Source organism: Micromys minutus (genome assembly GCF_963924665.1).
Source record: "Micromys minutus genome assembly, chromosome: 21".
NCBI lineage: Eukaryota > Metazoa > Chordata > Mammalia > Rodentia > Muridae > Micromys > Micromys minutus.
This window is the reverse complement of record NC_137956.1, coordinates 21,431,007-21,447,589: the sequence shown is the minus strand read 5'-3', so window position 1 is coordinate 21,447,589 and position 16,583 is coordinate 21,431,007. Positions and strand designations below refer to the sequence as shown.

Here is a 16,583-nt window from a genome sequence, read left to right as displayed (position 1 = left end):
TGAGACGTTTTCATTAACTTTACCAGTTTCGTTTTTAATTCTCATAGCATTGGCAGTGGGTACGTCTTGTCATGAAACCTCGAATTACTGGATAATTCAGACCAGGGGGTGGGAAGTAGGGGATTACTCTACTGACAAGAGAGAATTGTTGAACTTTTAAGACTTTTCTGCTGTGAAATAAATGAACTGTGCATATCATGCTTAGCTTGGTGTACATATTTTCCTATGATTTATCTGGAAGCTGCAATAGTACCATTGATCTTACACATTTATTATGTAACCACGTCCCTTTATTTTTTTGTGACTTGCGGTCTGCACACCTCATGGAACTCTCCAGAAGCAATCCAGACCCTTCACACCCATCGCCATCCGCCACTGTGCAGTTAGGGGAAAGGATTGATGTGGTACACCGAGGCACAGTCCTCAGATCCTGTGGCAATCAGCCTGCTGTTCTCAGTCATGTCGAAGCATCTGACGGCAGCAGCCTCAGGGACCAGTTGGGAAGAAGTTGAGGCCTGAGATGGTCGTGTCCTTGGTGCCCACATTGTGTGCCTAGCTCCTGTTGTGGCTCTTGAACAGGCAGTGCTGACCATCCGCCAGGCCCAGCAGCAGCCAGTCTTCGGTCAGACTGTGAGACAGGCTCATGACCTGGGACTGGAGCAGATACTCCAGTGACACCTTGGCCATCCACAGGTCCCAACATCGCAGACAGGCATCCAGAACTGCCGTCCAGACATTGTCATCCTTGACCTCAATGCTGTTGGCTGCACTGGCATGGCCTTTGAAGTCCCTGACTATTCCCTGAGTCCGCACGTCCCATGTCCTGAGGATGCCATCTGTGAAAGCAGCAAAGACCATGTTTTCCTTTTTGCTGGCCAGCACCTGGCAGGACAGGCCCTTGCAGGGTAGCTGGCACTTCTCATACAAGCACGTGACTACCAGGTCCCACATGATCATGCCAGGTAAGTTGTGTCCACCTGAGAACAGGGGCCTGCTGTTAGAGGAAAGCAGACAGGTGTGCAGGTATGCCCTGTCGGCCCAGACAATGCTGCGTCTTTAGCAGCTTTCAGGGTGTCTGTCCTCAGCCACCTGGCTCATGAGGTGCCACACCTTGATGCCACTCTGGCTGCAGGTGAAGACGTGCTGCGTGAAGGAGTTCGCTGCTATCACCACCAGCAGCTCCTGTTGTTTCACCTTCTGCAACACTTGGGGGGCAGTGAACGTCTCTGGTTGCCAGACTGATGTGCCAGACACTTCAGAGTCCCAGGACAAGGGCTTCAGAAATGTATCATCTCTTCTAGAAGATTTCTGGGTCTTAGATTGGGACTGCCTGGTATCTTCTTGGTAATCACCTAGCAGGTCTGAGGGAGACTCGATCAGGATGGGGTCAGCTGAGTCACTCAGGCTGTTTCTGTGCCTGGGCTGAGGTTCCCACTTAGAGTCACACAGGCCTGAGTCTTTGCTTTCCCCATGTTCCTGTTGGTTCCTTTGGCGGCCGTCCATGAAAAGTTTCCAGAGTTCCTGGGTCAGGAAGCCTTGCCAGAACTGGGGCTCCTAGTCCCAGACAGGCTGTGGATCCTGGGCTCATCAGCCTCTGAGAAGAACCAATGTCTGGTAGACAGCTGAGGTCCTGGGCTGGCTTTGAACTTGGAGTTCTGGGGGACTGCAGACTCAGACCTGCTTCTTTCTTAGCTAAGTTCTGGGTGGTCTTCATCATCTCCAGGATCCCTGGGGTCCTGCTGAAGACCTCTATCAGCTGAAAGAAGTTTTCCACCAGGCTGGAGGTGTTGTCCAGCTGGACCATCATTTCAGAGAACCTGCTCTTGAGCCCCTCAGGCAGCAGTTCCATGACAGACAAATGCCGACTGGAGAGGTTGGAAGGCACTACTGAGGTTGGGGACACCCTGGGGATCACAGAGGAAGCCTCAGAGGTCAACCAAGTTTAGGCCAGGAGGAAGCTATAACCACTTCTGGTAAGTACTATGTTTTCCAAAGCTGGCTACGGCATTTGCATACACAGCGGTACTAATTTGCATACACTGCTATTGCATCAGCTCTCACAGTCCCTGGTCAGCATCTGTCCACTAGTCTTTTCTCTTGGAGTTCAGTTTACAATTTTGACGGCCCGCTCATCTAAAATTTAACAAAAGAGAAGGCGGCTCAGCAGTGAAAAGCAACTAGCTGCTCTTCTAGAGGACTTGGATTCAATTTCTAGCACCCACAAGGTGGCTCACAACCACCTGTAACTCCAGTCCCAGGGGGTCCGACACCCTCTTTTGGCCTCTGCAGACCATGCAAGTGCATGGCACACAGACATACAAGCAGTCAGGGTACCCATACACATCCACATATATGATTTTTTTAATGTAACAAAAGCAAAACTACATCATCCTCTTGTCCTTGATCTCAAATTTCTGTGAGTCACTGGGGCCACCATCCTCTTCCCTGCCAGGGTCCACTCTGCCTCCTTTTTGTTCCCACTGTTCATTGTCACTGCCTACCATGACAGCACACTTGGAATGACATGGTTATGAGGCTGGAGTCACAGTAATTTTGACCTTAGTCAACTCAGATCTCCACACATCTTTCTCATTTTAAAGCAAGGTACAATAGTTTGGATATTCAGTGTCTTTCAAACCCCGTGTGTTAGAGGGTTGGTCCCCATGTTGGCAATACTGGAAAGTGGTTACACTTTTCCATTACTGTGACAAAGTGCCCAAGGAAAGCAACTTAAGGAAGCATTTCATTTTGCTCATGCTTTGAGGGTATAGTCTACCAATTAGGAGAAAGGGTGATGACAAAAAAAAAAAAAATGGCTCAAGTTGTGGCAGCAGGAGTGTGAAGCAATTGGTCACATCGCCTGCACAGTCAGGAACAAACATTGGTGTTCAGCCAGCTTTCTCTTTTTTCAGTTTTTATTCTGTCTGGAGTCACGCAACTCCCTAGAGGTGATACCATCCACATTCAGGGTGGTCTCTCCTGTTCAGCTTCTCTGGAAACATCCTCACTGATACACCTATGTCTTTCTCCTATACAGAGACCATTCTATACCCTACCAAGTTGACAGTGAACATTAGCCAGCCCCATGGTTCTTAAAACTTTAAGAAGCAGCAGACCAGGCCTTCAGGTCAGTGGAGGTGCACTCTTGAAGGCAACTCTGGGGCTTTGGTTTTTCTCTTTTTCGTTTCCTGGCCATGAGGTGTGTAGTTTTGCTAAGTTATTCACTTCCAACATAAGCCCCAGCCTTACCACGGGCCCAAAGCAATGGAACGACCAGTTATGGGCTAGAGCCTTCAAACCATGAACCAAAATCTTTTCTCTTTACGAAAGTTGGTTATCCAAGTCATTGGTTCTCAACCTTCCTAATGCTGCAACCTTTTAATGCAGTTCCTCATGTTGTAGTGACCCTCCGACCGTAAATTATTTTCATTGCTACTTCCTAATTTTGCTACCGCTCTGAGTCATGATGTATTTTTGTACATAGAGGTTTGTCAACAGGGTCTCAGCTCACAGGTTGAGAACCACTGATCTAAGTTCACTGCTTTTGTGTGATGAAAGCTGACACAAAATCATTGTGAAGATAATATTCATCTAATGACCTTGAAAACCGAATTCTGTGGCTGTGGAGATGGTTCTGTAGGTAAAGCATTGACCTTGCAAGCCCAAGAACCCGAGTTCAATTCTCAGAACCACATAAAAATGTTAGTGGTGGCGCATGCTTGTAATCTCAGCACTGGGAGGTGGAAACAGATCTCCCAGACCTGTGTCTCAGTCCGTCTAGCCTAATCTGTGAGCGGCAGACCAGTAAGAGGCCCTATGTCAAAGGAAATAAACGGTGTTCATGAGGATAACATCCAAGGCTGTCTGTCCTTTAGCATCCACATGCATGTGCATACCTGAGCACATATACTTAAAAAGAACCAAATTGGGGGCTGGAGAGATGGCTCAGTGGTTAAGAACACTGACTGCTCTTCCAGAGGTCCTGAGTTCAAATCCCAGCAGCCAAGTGGTGACTCACAACCACGGTTATGGTATCCTCTGGTGAGTCTGAGGACAGTGACTGTGTACTCATATACACAAAATAAAGAACCAAATTAATACCACAGGCTTAAAATGTAGCTCAGAGGCACAGTACTTAACCAGATGCTGTACCAAGGTTTTACCATATGTGATTCTATTCTCTACCTTCTATGGTAGAAATGTAGATCTCTTATCCAAATGGCTTATTTATTTATTATCATTACTATTGCATGTGTGGATGATGTGTGTGTGGGTGGGTGGTGCATGCATACCACACTGCAAGTATGGTGACCCGAGGACAAATGTCAATGTAAATTGACTGCAAGTGCACACATAAAGACCCCAGTTTGCAAATGGCGAAATATCCAAATGTAGCATGGGTATCCATACAGTCACTCATACAAATTACTTTGGATTTTAAGTTTGACGTTTGAAGTCTTAAGTTTCTTTCCTCGCAGATAATTTAGTAGGGAAAAACTTTAAAATAATGAAGGGTTGCTGTGTGACCTTAGGCCAATTGGCGGCTTTTCACCTGCTTCCTTCTCTGTGAAAAGGAATGTTTAACTTCTCAGGATTGTGACAGTGTAACAGTCACTACTGTCTGGTACGAGAGAGGAAGGAGAGAGAGGAAGGAGGGTTGGGGGTCCGGCGTTGGACCTGGCTGGGCGCCCAAGTGAGCGTTGGATATAGCATGCATGCGACAGCGTGGCCCTTTGCAGACCAGCGGCACCCCCAGAGTACACGAAGGATCAACGGAGAGCTTGGCGGTTTTCACCAGCGTAGTTCTGTCCTCCAAGGTCCCTTCAGCGACCCTGCTGAAAACACAGAGCAGCGCTGGACGCCAACGCAGCCAAGCTCCTCCACCAGCTGCGCGCAAAGCCGCCAGCACGGCGAAGTCAAGGCCACTCCCAGCCGCCGACCGTCCGTGCCGACTAGACTCGAAGCAGGCGGTGACCTCGCCTCCAACTGCGGCAGTTCGTTTGAATTCTGGCGCCACTCCCACGCCACGTCGAGCAAGCGGCCCGCCAGACGCCGAAGAGAAGAGACCGGTGGCGGCGAGCCAGCGGGAACGCGCACAGAAAAGGACAGGCACGCGGCTGGCGGGCGGCGCGCACCACGCCCCGGAATGGCCTGAAAAAAAAAAAAAAAAAAAAAGAGCCAAGGCGCTGGATCCCCACGCGTTGCTTCATGAAAAGCCACGCCCCCACGCGAAATCACGTCCAATCGGAGCAAGAGGGAGGGGCAGCCTCGATCTCGCGCAAAGGGAGCTATAAAAGGAGCTGCGGGAAGCACGGCTCGTTCTTTTCTAGAAGAGGCCGGATCCTCTCTTTGTGCTGTGGGTAAGTGACTTCCATGTTCGGCTGACCACGTGAAATATGGGGTGGGTGCTAAGAGAATTTGGAGGTTCAGCTTGTGTGCAGCAGCCTCTGAGACTTGGGCTTAGGGTACCAGTGGAAACTTATTCGGAGAAATGCGCAGTAGCTAACGATATTTCGGGACTGGAGCCTGGGCCTAAGGGAGTTGGGAACTGAGCGGCCTAGCCAAAGGCCGCATGCGCTCTAGTTCCTCAGTCCCAGCATGGGCGGGTTTTTACACAGCAGGATCTGCAAAAAATAATCTGGGAATTTTGTACTGTTCCGGAAGGTACTGGTGTCACCTAAAGAGACATCCGATTATATGCACAGTCACGTGGACATGGCGCCATTGTTCGTCAGGTCTTCAAAGCAGTTGCAATCGGAAACCAAGGTAAGGGCGATGCACCCTTTAACTTGAGTACACTGACTTAGAGCGATAGGAAGTAGTAGTGTGTGATGCATAAAATGTTTGTTTAAATCATTTTAGATGGAGGAGAGCCAGAAGCATCTGAGAGGAAGGTTGCTTAAGACATGACCCTTGTAAAGGTGTGTATGGAGCCTGGGATTTTTTTTTTTTTTGTCAGCATTCAAAACATTTTTACCCATTGTGAAGTAAGCTTTCTGTGATAACTATTCTGAAGTCGTGCTGACCAAACACTGCAGCTTCCTTTTTAACTTGGGATGACTGAAGTGAGTTCATAGTGTGATTAGACAGTTGTGAGACATAACTGGCCTGAACAGGGGTGAACTGTGTCCAGAGATGATTACCTGAAGACAGATAGAGCTTCTGAGATGAGAGCACTGTTTTTAAGTCTGGCTTAGTCTTTATGCAGCGAATATTAACAGTGTGTCGTACTTTCTGCCAGCAGTGAATGCCAGCCCATTGAGATGCCCGTCACCTGCGAAGCTCCTCGAGCAGGAATGCATGTGAGTGGTGTTTCGTTTTCTGCTAGACATATTGTTGGTCTGATCTGTGATGATCCTATCCCGAATCTGAATTTCTGTTGAAAAACCAAAATTACGGATCTGGCTTCTGAGACGGACCATTACAAAGGACTGTTGTGTTCTGTTTAGATGTTGGCGGTATTAAAAGTAATGCCTGTGTTTCTTTTGTAGGGCCAGTGACACCCCTTCTATCAATGAGAACTACATGTGGTAAACATCCAGAAGGCAGATGCCCGCCCAGTGTTAGTACGGGGTGTTTGAGATGGGATCTACATGGCCATGGCTGTCCCTCTACCCAGTGAGCAGGACAGCATCTGGTGTGGCCTATGCATTTTTGAAGGCTGTATATTAATGGTGCCAATCCATGTATGTTGGTGTTCTAGTCTGAAGCTTCTGAGTGAGCTGATGGCATAAATGTAAGAGACAATTCAACATGTTTGTAATCGTAAAATTGGTTCTGAACTGCTTCTTATCCAACCGTGATTACTTGGGGGTGCTGCAATAAACATTGAGTTTTGAGTATTTCTTCAATTCTTTCTGTGTTCCATTGCAGTTAACACTGGAAATTGAGTTTTCAACGTTTGTCTTGAATCCCCCTGCTTCTGCTCCCCAAGTGGGCTTTACTTTTTTTAAGTTCTTACTGATGCTAGCTCATTTTCCTTTGTGGTAATTGACAAGAATTGAACTTTTTTGACACGGTATCCCATAATCATTCAACTAGAGATGCTGGCCTCAGTTTGGAGATTGGAGAACAGGCTGTCGGGCCTAGCCTGCTACTAGATTGCCTGGATTCAGTTTTTTGGCAGCCATTACAAAGTGTCACTGGTTGCAGATAGATTCTTTTAGAATGCTGTTCCTTTGTGGTAGCATTTTCCCTGGTGTTTTATTTTGTACCTTTGTCTTTTCAGTATCCCTGGCTAACTAAACTCTGGACTAGGCTGATCGTGAACTTGAATCCTCTTGCCTCCCAGATGCTTGAATGAGAAACATGTCAGCCGGGGCCCTCTGGCTAATTTATCATTAAATTCGAGGTCTTAAAGTTCTTATTCATACTGCGGAGTTTGTTTTTCCCTTGTATATGTTAAGTTTTCCTGGTACCATTGATAAAACTTGGTACTCAATGCGTTGGCTTTAGTTATACAAGTTCTCTACCATATTTTCCTGCAGTTGAAGGTCAGGTAGTTTCTAGCTTATTTTTAGCACTGACAATCACAATCCCTTGGTTTCGTGAACATTAATTTATTTCTATCTCCTTGGGATGTCAGGCTTTTCATTTGATACTTTTGTGTTTTTATGTACATGTTAGTCCCTATAAACTCTAGAACTATATCACATGTAAATCAAGGGTAACTGAATTTCCGTGTAAAGTGGAACTGGGAATACATTTGAAAGACTAAGGGAGATCCCTTGAGCTCAAAGAATCATTAATTGATTTCAAAACAAAACCGATGAGGCACACACCTTTCCCTTCAGCAGAGCCAGGTGGATCAGTGAGTCTACACACCAAGTTTCTGGACAGGGTTACAGAGTGGACTGTCTAAGAAGAAATTTAAAGTTGACCTTTTATTCAAGCTGGCAGACACCTAAAAGCAAAACAGTGTTGTGAAATAGTTTGTTTTTAAGCCCTCTGGCCTCTTTCTGCAGTTCCTTATTTCCTTGTCTTCTGGTAGGTCCTTTGTATTTAGTTGACTGACATAGTCCAAAGTATTATTGCATGCGTTTTACTACAGAGCCCCGAGATAAGGAAAAGGTGTATTTTTGTCAGTATGGGTACAGTATACCGAGAACCAAGGCAGTGGAAAAAGTGAAATTTTCATTGGTTGGTTAGTTTGGAAAATGACCTCACTATATGTAGACCTGTATGTAACTCAGACCAAGCTGTCATTGGAAATTTAATGGTAATCCTGCCTCCCAACCATAGGGATTATAGGAAGGTGTCACCATGTTAAAAAGAATCCTTGCTATTAAAGGAGTTCAAACCAGTTCACATATAGGAAAGTTTACTATACAGTAAGGCTTAAGGAACTACATGCATAAGGCATAGTATGGTTTCAAATGTTTGTGATAAGTGGGGGGGGGGTGGAAAGTCACGGTATTGAAAACTAGACTGCAGTGTGGGGCTAGGTACTAAATATATTGCAGTTTCTGAGAGGGCTTCAAATTGTACTTCTATAAATTCAGGTGTTTTCACTAAATGGTAATTCCTTCATTGAAGGGGAGAAGTCAGTTTCTATAGTGTTAAGATTTCGGGGTGGTGTGGGTGCAATTGCCCTTTTATGCCAGAAGGGGGTGTCAGATCTGACACGAGTTACTCTTGTGTGAGGGAGTTGGGTACTGAGCTTGGGTCCTGAAAGCAGTGAGCACTTTAACCACTGAGCCATCCCCACTGTTCAAGGATTTATACCTGAACAAGTTCAAGCAAGGCATCATTTTAGTGGAAATTAGTTAACATTAAATCTACTAACTTAGCCATTTAATATACTGGGTGGCACTTTTCACTCCGCATGAGGGATTAGCCTAATTTACAGATGACTAATTCTAAATTGTTGAGGAACTTTCCTGAGCTCACTAGAGAGTTGGGTCTAAATACTGGCTGGAGAGATAGCTCAGCAGTTTGAACAGCCTGGGTATCTTCAATCTGGATAGAGGCAGATGGATCTCTTGAGTTCAAGAACAGCCTGGTCTGCTGACTTCCAGGGCTCCACACAGAAACCATGAATGGAAAAAAAATGAAATTAGAGAATCTTGTGTAAATGCAGAATCTGCAGCGAGTTAACAATAGCATCCAGATGGGAACATCTGGTGTTCACTCAGAACCCTGCATGCTGAGGATTGGAGAGAACTGAGAGGCCAGCCTGCTCTACACAGGTCCCCTGTACAAAGACATGTACCACACTTAGACATGACACTACAATGACATGAAATGCATTTGCTTCTGACTGGCTTTATTGAGAGTACAATTTGTGTCTGGCTTCAGTGACTTTAGCCAACTGGAATTGTCCTTGCCTTGTATCAGGATTCCAGATGATCTTAAAATATAGTAGGTACAAATCTACCATTTGCTGCTTTCTAAAATTAGTTCTATTGCCAGAAACTTAATCTGCACAGCACTTGGTTTCCCAGTCCGGTGTCCTGAACTGACTAACGGGCCTGGAAGCCTGCTGCTTGGGGTATATAATGGAGCTTCTGGCTGCTTGCATCACGGCTTTTTTTTTTTTTTTTTTTTTTTTTTTTTCTTCCTCTTCAGTGTTCAGTGAGGATTAGAGCCTTTACCTGGTTTTTCTTTTTTTGCTTTTGAGACAGTCTCACTGTGCCAATCAAAGCTGACCTCAGAACCATGGCAAACCTAACTTAGGTTTCTAATCAGTGGGATTTTAGAAGCATAAACCACCATTCTGAGTTTAGAATCCTCATCTGAATGCTTAATTTTTTGCCAATTTCTTACTCTACAGTTCTATTTCCTTTCCCAAAGCTTGGTTCTAATCTAAACAACTTTACAGTGTACTATGTAAAACTCCCAATGTTACCAGGTCCTTCATCCACCCTATGGGCCCTATATCCTAGATATGTAGATATAAATTTTAAATTCAGTAACCCCAGAGTCCTTTTCTGATGATGCTGTTGGGAAACTGAAAATTGTAGAACTTATGTACTTAGTGAGAACAATGATGTCTAGAGATGCTTAAAGGGACAACTGAGCCTCTGGTCCTTCCAGCTCCTTTACCTCTCTGATTGCCATATGAGTACACTGTAGCTGTCTTCAGACACACCAGAAGAGGGCATCAGATCTCATTACAGATGGTTGTGAGCCACCATGTGGTTGCTGGGAATTGGATTTGGGACCACTGGAAAAGCAGCCAGTGCTCTTAACCACTGAGCTTGATTAATGATTGCTATAGGAGGGTCCAGCCCACCAGGTCAGTATCACTTTGGGGTGGGGGTGGAGGGTGGCTGGATGGTAGAAAACAAGCTGAGCTGGGTGGTGGTAGCAGGCAGTTCTCTGAGTTGAGGACAACTAGGGATACACAGAGAAATCCTTTCTCAGAAAACAAAACCAAGCAAGCCAGTAGGCACCATTCCTCCCTGGCTTCTTCAGCTCTGCCTTGAATTCTGCCCTCAACTGAGCAATGGAGTGTGGGCTGAGCGCTGTGAACTCTTTCCTCCCTGAGTTACTTTTGATCATAGTGTTTATTACAACAGTGGCAACCCTCACTGAGACAGGAGCCATTGGCTAAAATAACCTCCTTAAGAAATAATTTTTAGGGCTGGAGAGATGGCTCAACGGTTAAGAATACTGACTGCTCTTCCACAACCACATGGTGGCTCACAACCATCTGTAATGGGATCTGATGCCCTCTTTTCATGTGTCTGAAGACGGAGACAGTGTACCCACATACATAAAACGAATATTTTTTAAAAGGATTATTTGAAAATCTTAACATTAAACCTGTACGTTCCAGGTCCAGCAAGATGACCCGGTGAGTAAAGGCCTTTGCTACCAAACCTGAGAACCTGTTTCCTCAACCCAAGTTACTCTCAGATCTCCATAGTCACAGGAGGGCATTCATGCATGTGCACACACAAATAGAAAAACTAAAAAAATTTAAAAAAAAAGAGACTATGTTTGGGGACTGTTTCTGTATTCGCTGGAGGATCTTCCCTGGAAGGATAGAACACATAAATGTTAAAAGGAAATATGGTGTGGTCTCATGGTATAAGGACAACTCAGTACATGAGACAAAATTTGAAATAGGTCACATCAACTGAAGGGTAAACACTGATTACCTCAATAGATGAAAAAAATACTTGATTAACTCAGTATCTCTTCATGGATAAAACATAAAAATTTGAAATATAAGAAACTCCTCAACACCATCTCTGACAAATCTACAACAAATGTTTCCTTGACAATCGGGAACAAGAAAAGAATTTCCAATTTCACAACTGTTATTTAATACATGGGCCAGGCACAGTGCCATATATTTGATCCCCAGCAGTGGAGAGTTTGAGGCCAGCCTCATCTACATAATGAGTTCCAGGACAGCCAGAGGTTACTTAGCCAGACCCTGTCTCTGAATGAGTCAACCAAGGAATAGAAAGATCAACATTGTTAATGTTCATGCTTGCCTGGAAGCGTTGGCACATGACTTTAATCCCGTCACACGGCAGGCAGAGGCAGGCAGATTCTAAACTCAAGGCCAGCCTGGGTGATCTACAGAACAAGTTCCAGGATAGCCAGGACTACACACAGAAACCATATTTTTTTAAGAAAAAAAAGTTCATGCTGCCCAAGTTCATGCTGCAAAATTAATGCAATTCTTGTTAAGCTACCAGTGACATTCTTCAGAGAACTAGAAAAACAACCTTCAGATTTGTGTGGAACCATAAGAGACCCTGAGTAGTCAGACATTAAAATTCCTGATTGAAAGCTACAGAGCTATCCACCCAAATCCCATAACACTGGAGTGAAACAGACACATACCCCAATGGCCTCAATCAGGCAGAATAAAAAGTCTAGAAATAACTGCATATTTATTGCTAACTGACTTTCAACAAAGGCAGCGGGAATGCACATTGTAAACTGTAAGCCCCTTCAAACAGTATCAGGGAAACTGGATATCCACAGAGGGGGAAGGAAAAAAAAACAACAGATCCCAGCCTCTCAAGTTGAAAACTCATAAAAGAATCAAAGACTTAAAGTGTAAGACTTGAAAGTATGAAACCACTTGTCTGAACTAAAAAGCTGCTACTTACCACTGGGCACAGTGACAGACTGTCCCCAAGGACACAAACTGAAGGGCTGGGGCTGGAGAGATGACTCTGCTTTAAAAGAGTGTGTTATTGTTCTGGAGGACCCCAGTTCAAATCTCAGCACCTATCTGTAGTCAGGCAGGGCACGACCAACTGTAGCTCCAACTCCAAGGGGGATCCCACACCTCTGACTTTTGTGGGCACCTACACTCACACAGAGCATGGGTGCACAGACACACATTAAAACAAAATCCTAAAACAAAACAAACTGAAGCCCAGACTGGATAACTTCATGAGCACCTGAAACAGATCAACTGGGAAAGGCCCTTGCTACCAAGCCTGACTGAGTGGAGTCCCCAAGAACCACACTGTAAAGGAGAAAACAACTTGTACTCTGAACTCCATATGTATATTAAGGCATGCCTCAATAGACACACAAAATAAGTAAATATAATGCTAGGGGGGGGAAAAGGTTGTTTTTCTGTTTTGTTTTTTTCTTTTTGTTTTCCAAATAAGGGAGGGAAGGTTAGAATGAAGAAGAGAGACTGTAAAGGGCTGGGCTTGTTGCTGAGTGGTAGAGAGTCCATCTAGTAAGTATAAGGTCCTGGGCAGAGTCCTCAGTACCACACAACCTTGCTAATTGTATGTCTGACAATATACAGGATATATAAGAAACTCAGCTCAATAGCAAAACCTGACGTGATCTAATTTCTTGAGATGGAAAATTGGGCCAGCAAGTCAAGGCACTTGCCACACAGATGTGCCCACTTGAATTTGATCTTCAGATACCACAGAGAGCAACTCCTGAAAGCTGCCCTTTGATTTCTACGGTCCTGCCAGTTCTCATGCCCTGTCCCCCATGCCTGAGCCATCAAAGGAAAGTTTGCCAGGTTAGCACCAGTTTCTCAAAGTTCAAAACAACAACAGCAACAAAAACAATGGGGCAGTGAGGAGGAGGGGAAAAGGGAGAACAAGAATGGGTACCTGTGACCAGCGAGTGAGGTATATGTCATGTATAAAAGACAAATCGTAAGCAAGGAGAACTTGGATTGATTATGGAAAGGTGAAAGAATTTCTGAGGAAGTTCCGAGAAAAAGAGGAGTTGGGAGCAGCAAGTGTAAAAGAGAAAGAAAGTACAGTTTAGGGTTGGAGAGATGGCTCAGTGGTCAAGAGCACTGACTGCTCTTCCAGAGGTCCTGAGTTCAATTCCCAGCAACCACATGGTGGCTCACAACCATCTGTAATGGGATCAGATGCCCTCTTCTGGTGTGTCTAAAGACAGATGCAGTGTACTCATAAAAATAAAATCAATCTTTTTATAACAAACTCAGGGGGTTGGGGATTTAGCTCAGTGGTAGAGCGCTTGCCTAGCAAGCACGAGTTCCTGGGTTCGGTCCTCAGCTCTGAAAAAAAAAAAAAAAAAGACAAAATAAAAAACTTAGGTCCTGTCAGCCTCTGCCTTCATGGATGTAATCTGTTTGTTGGTTCCTGGAGTGATGTGGTTCCTTCAGAGCCACAAACTCTTTCTTGGTGTTTGGTAGACTTAACTCAGGAGGCTAGGGTTCCAGAAAAATCAACATCCACCAAAGCCCCCAGTTCATTGTCTCATACTGAAGAATAAAGAAATGCAGGACAAGGAGTGAGCTGAGTGAAGGTAGATTTATTAGAGGAAACTGACAAAGAGCTCCCAAGAGAGAGAAGGGGCTCCACGTGAGGAATACCCAAACCAATCAATGTGTGCCATTACCATGCACCAAGAGGGAAAAAAAAAAAAAAAAGATTAGACACTTCACAAAAGAAGATATACAGAGCATCTTCGAGCATATGGAAAAAGTTAGCATTACTAGGTTAGATAATTACTAATTACCATTCGATTGAATGCAAAACAAAAAGCCATCTTATCCTGATCAGATTGGTTGTCATCAAAAAGACAGAAACATAGGTGCTAGCAAGAATGGGAGCACTCTCAGAAGGCACAAATGGTCTTCAGGAGCCTACGAATGGAATCTCTATGGTATCTAGCAATCCCAACAACTGAAAGAAGCGTTTGTAGCAGTGTGTTCATTGCAGAATTCACAACAGCTATGATGGAATCATGTTACATATCCTTTGATGAATGGCTAAAGGACACGTGGTCCACAAATGAAACAGATTAGAATGCTGTATAAATGTCAAAGTATGCATGCTGATAAGCTTAGCACTTGGAAGGTAGAGGCAATAAGATCAGGAGTTCAGGGTCACCCTCAGTGACATGGTAAGTTTAAGGCTAGACTGAGCTAAATGAGATCCTAGTTCAAATGAAAAAAAAAGAAGTTTCAATTTCTTCTATCTGGTAGAGCAGGACCTCATTGTATTGGTACATGAAGTGGTATGAGCCTGATAGTTTCTGGCAAGTACTGTCCTGTTGTTTAGCTAACCGCTGTTGTTTTCAATTTGTGGTAATGAACTAATCCAGCACTTAGTGCATGTTAGGCACATGTTCCACCATTAATTTAAATGTCAAGTTCTTGTGTCTTATATACAAGTAGACTGGGTATGGCCAGAGCTAGGGAGTGTAGAGAGTGGGAGAGAATAGTGGAGATAGTAAGAGCTGAGAGGTTGCCTTTCTAGAGAGAGCATCGGGTATCTGAGAGGAAGGCAGTCTGGGGAGGAGAGAGGGCCGGGATGCTAGTGCAAAGGCTTTGAAATGTGTAACAGGTACTTTTGATTGAAGACTACAGGAGCCTACTGGCCAACACAGGATTTGATATTCAACCGTAGGTCCATATCCAATGACAAACCATAGTCCCTTCTGCCAGAGGTAAGAGAAATACCTGTTTCACAAGTTCTTGAGGAACACTAGGTTTTATCTAACTACCAGAAATCCCTCTATTTACCAGCTTGAGCTCATTTATAGATATATGGATTGCCTGAGACCTAATAGTTACTAACACCCCAAAAGGAATCCTTTTTTTTTTTTTAAGATTTATTATTTATTTATTTATTTGTGTAAGTACACTGTAGCTGTCTCCAGACACACCAAAAGGTACATGTTACACCATTAATTTAAATGTCAAGTTCCTGTGTCTTATATACGTGGGGGAACTTAAAAGGTTTACTCAGGGCATCAGATCTCATTACAGATGGTTGTGAGCCAACATGATTGTGGTTGCTGGGATTTGAACTCAGGGCCTCTGGAAGAGCAGTCAATGCTCTTAACCACTGAGCCATCTCTCCAGCCCCTGAAAGGAACCCAAAATGGAGAAACAGAGAAAGAATAGTTAAGTGGTGTAGTGGGTAGGAAGAATAACTTCTAATGTTCCATAGTGCACAACAGGATAACCATAGAATTGACAACAGGTAACTCTTTCAGAATTGTAGATTTTGAGTGTTCCCCGCACAATGAAACAATGACTCTGAGGGGACAGTTACACCAATCATCCTGACTGTCTTAGGTAGGGTTTCTATTGCTGTGATAAACACCACAATCAAAAGCAACTCAGGGAGAAGAGGGCTTATTTTATTGTACGGTTCCTCAGCCTCCCATAGTCTATCATCGAAGGTAGTCAGGGCAGGAACCTGGAGGCAGGAAGCAGAGGCCATAAAGGAGTGCTGCTTACTGGCTCCCTTGCTCCCGTAGCTTGCTCAGTGTGCTTTCTTATAGCAACTAGAACTACCTGCTTAGGGATTGCACCATCCCACAGTGAGCTGAGCATTTCCACATCAATCAAGCAAACAAGCAAAAGTTGCACAACAGAGCTGCCCACAGGCCAAACTGGTATGGGAATTTTCTCAGTTGAGGTTCTCTCTTGCAAAATGACTCTAGCTTGGGTCAAGTTGACATAACAATTAGCCAGAAACACTCATCTAATCTTTATACATTGTATACATGTATAAAATCGTCAGTGTGCTTACGTAAATATGTACTATCACTAGATATCATTGCAAAATAAAAGTAATGTATATATGTTATATATGAAATATATATATACACATATAATGTATGAAGTAAAGTCAGAAAAGTTTTAACTAATCCTTGCCTTCTAACTTATTAAATAGGAAATATAATTAATATACATTGTCATACATTTAATATGTAGCGTCTATACATTTTTCTACAAGTATAAACATACTCATGCTACTATTACTGTATTCAGGATAATGAGTATGTTCATTATATCCAAAACAGTAGGGGTCTTACTTTGAGTAAGGGATGGCATGTAATATCCAAATCAAGATTTTGAGTAGGCAGTAAAAGTTTTAAGCCTAGACATCAGGGGAGAGGTCTAAGCTTTAGAAATATAATTTGGAGTAATTGTTATATGGAGGGTATATTTAAAGATTATTTTATTTCATTTTTGATACTATCAAGGATGAACCCATGCTGGTCAAATTACACCTGCTGGTCAAATGCTCTCCTCCGAGCTATATCCCCATAGATGTTTGTTTCATTTTATTTTTTAAGATGCACTTCATATGTCCCATAAGCTAGTTTCAAACTCATAAGCTTAAGGGAATCTCCCTTGTAGCTAA

General features: G+C 44.0%; 1 long non-coding RNA gene and 1 pseudogene across 2 annotated transcripts; one reads left to right on the top strand and one right to left on the bottom strand.

Moving 5' to 3' along the window:
• Positions 1-383: 383 nt before the first annotated feature.
• On the bottom strand, positions 384-1,849 carry LOC308434207 (transducin-like enhancer protein 6; annotated as a pseudogene). The gene has a single exon. The product of its transcript is annotated as a transducin-like enhancer protein 6 (transcript).
• Positions 1,850-5,327: 3,478 nt separating this feature from the next.
• LOC308434120 lies at positions 5,328-6,851 on the top strand. The gene is made up of 5 exons (XR_013975465.1): positions 5,328-5,360; positions 5,665-5,766; positions 5,863-5,921; positions 6,242-6,302; positions 6,492-6,851. It is a non-coding gene; the product is annotated as an uncharacterized lncRNA (long non-coding RNA).
• Positions 6,852-16,583: the final 9,732 nt, after the last annotated feature.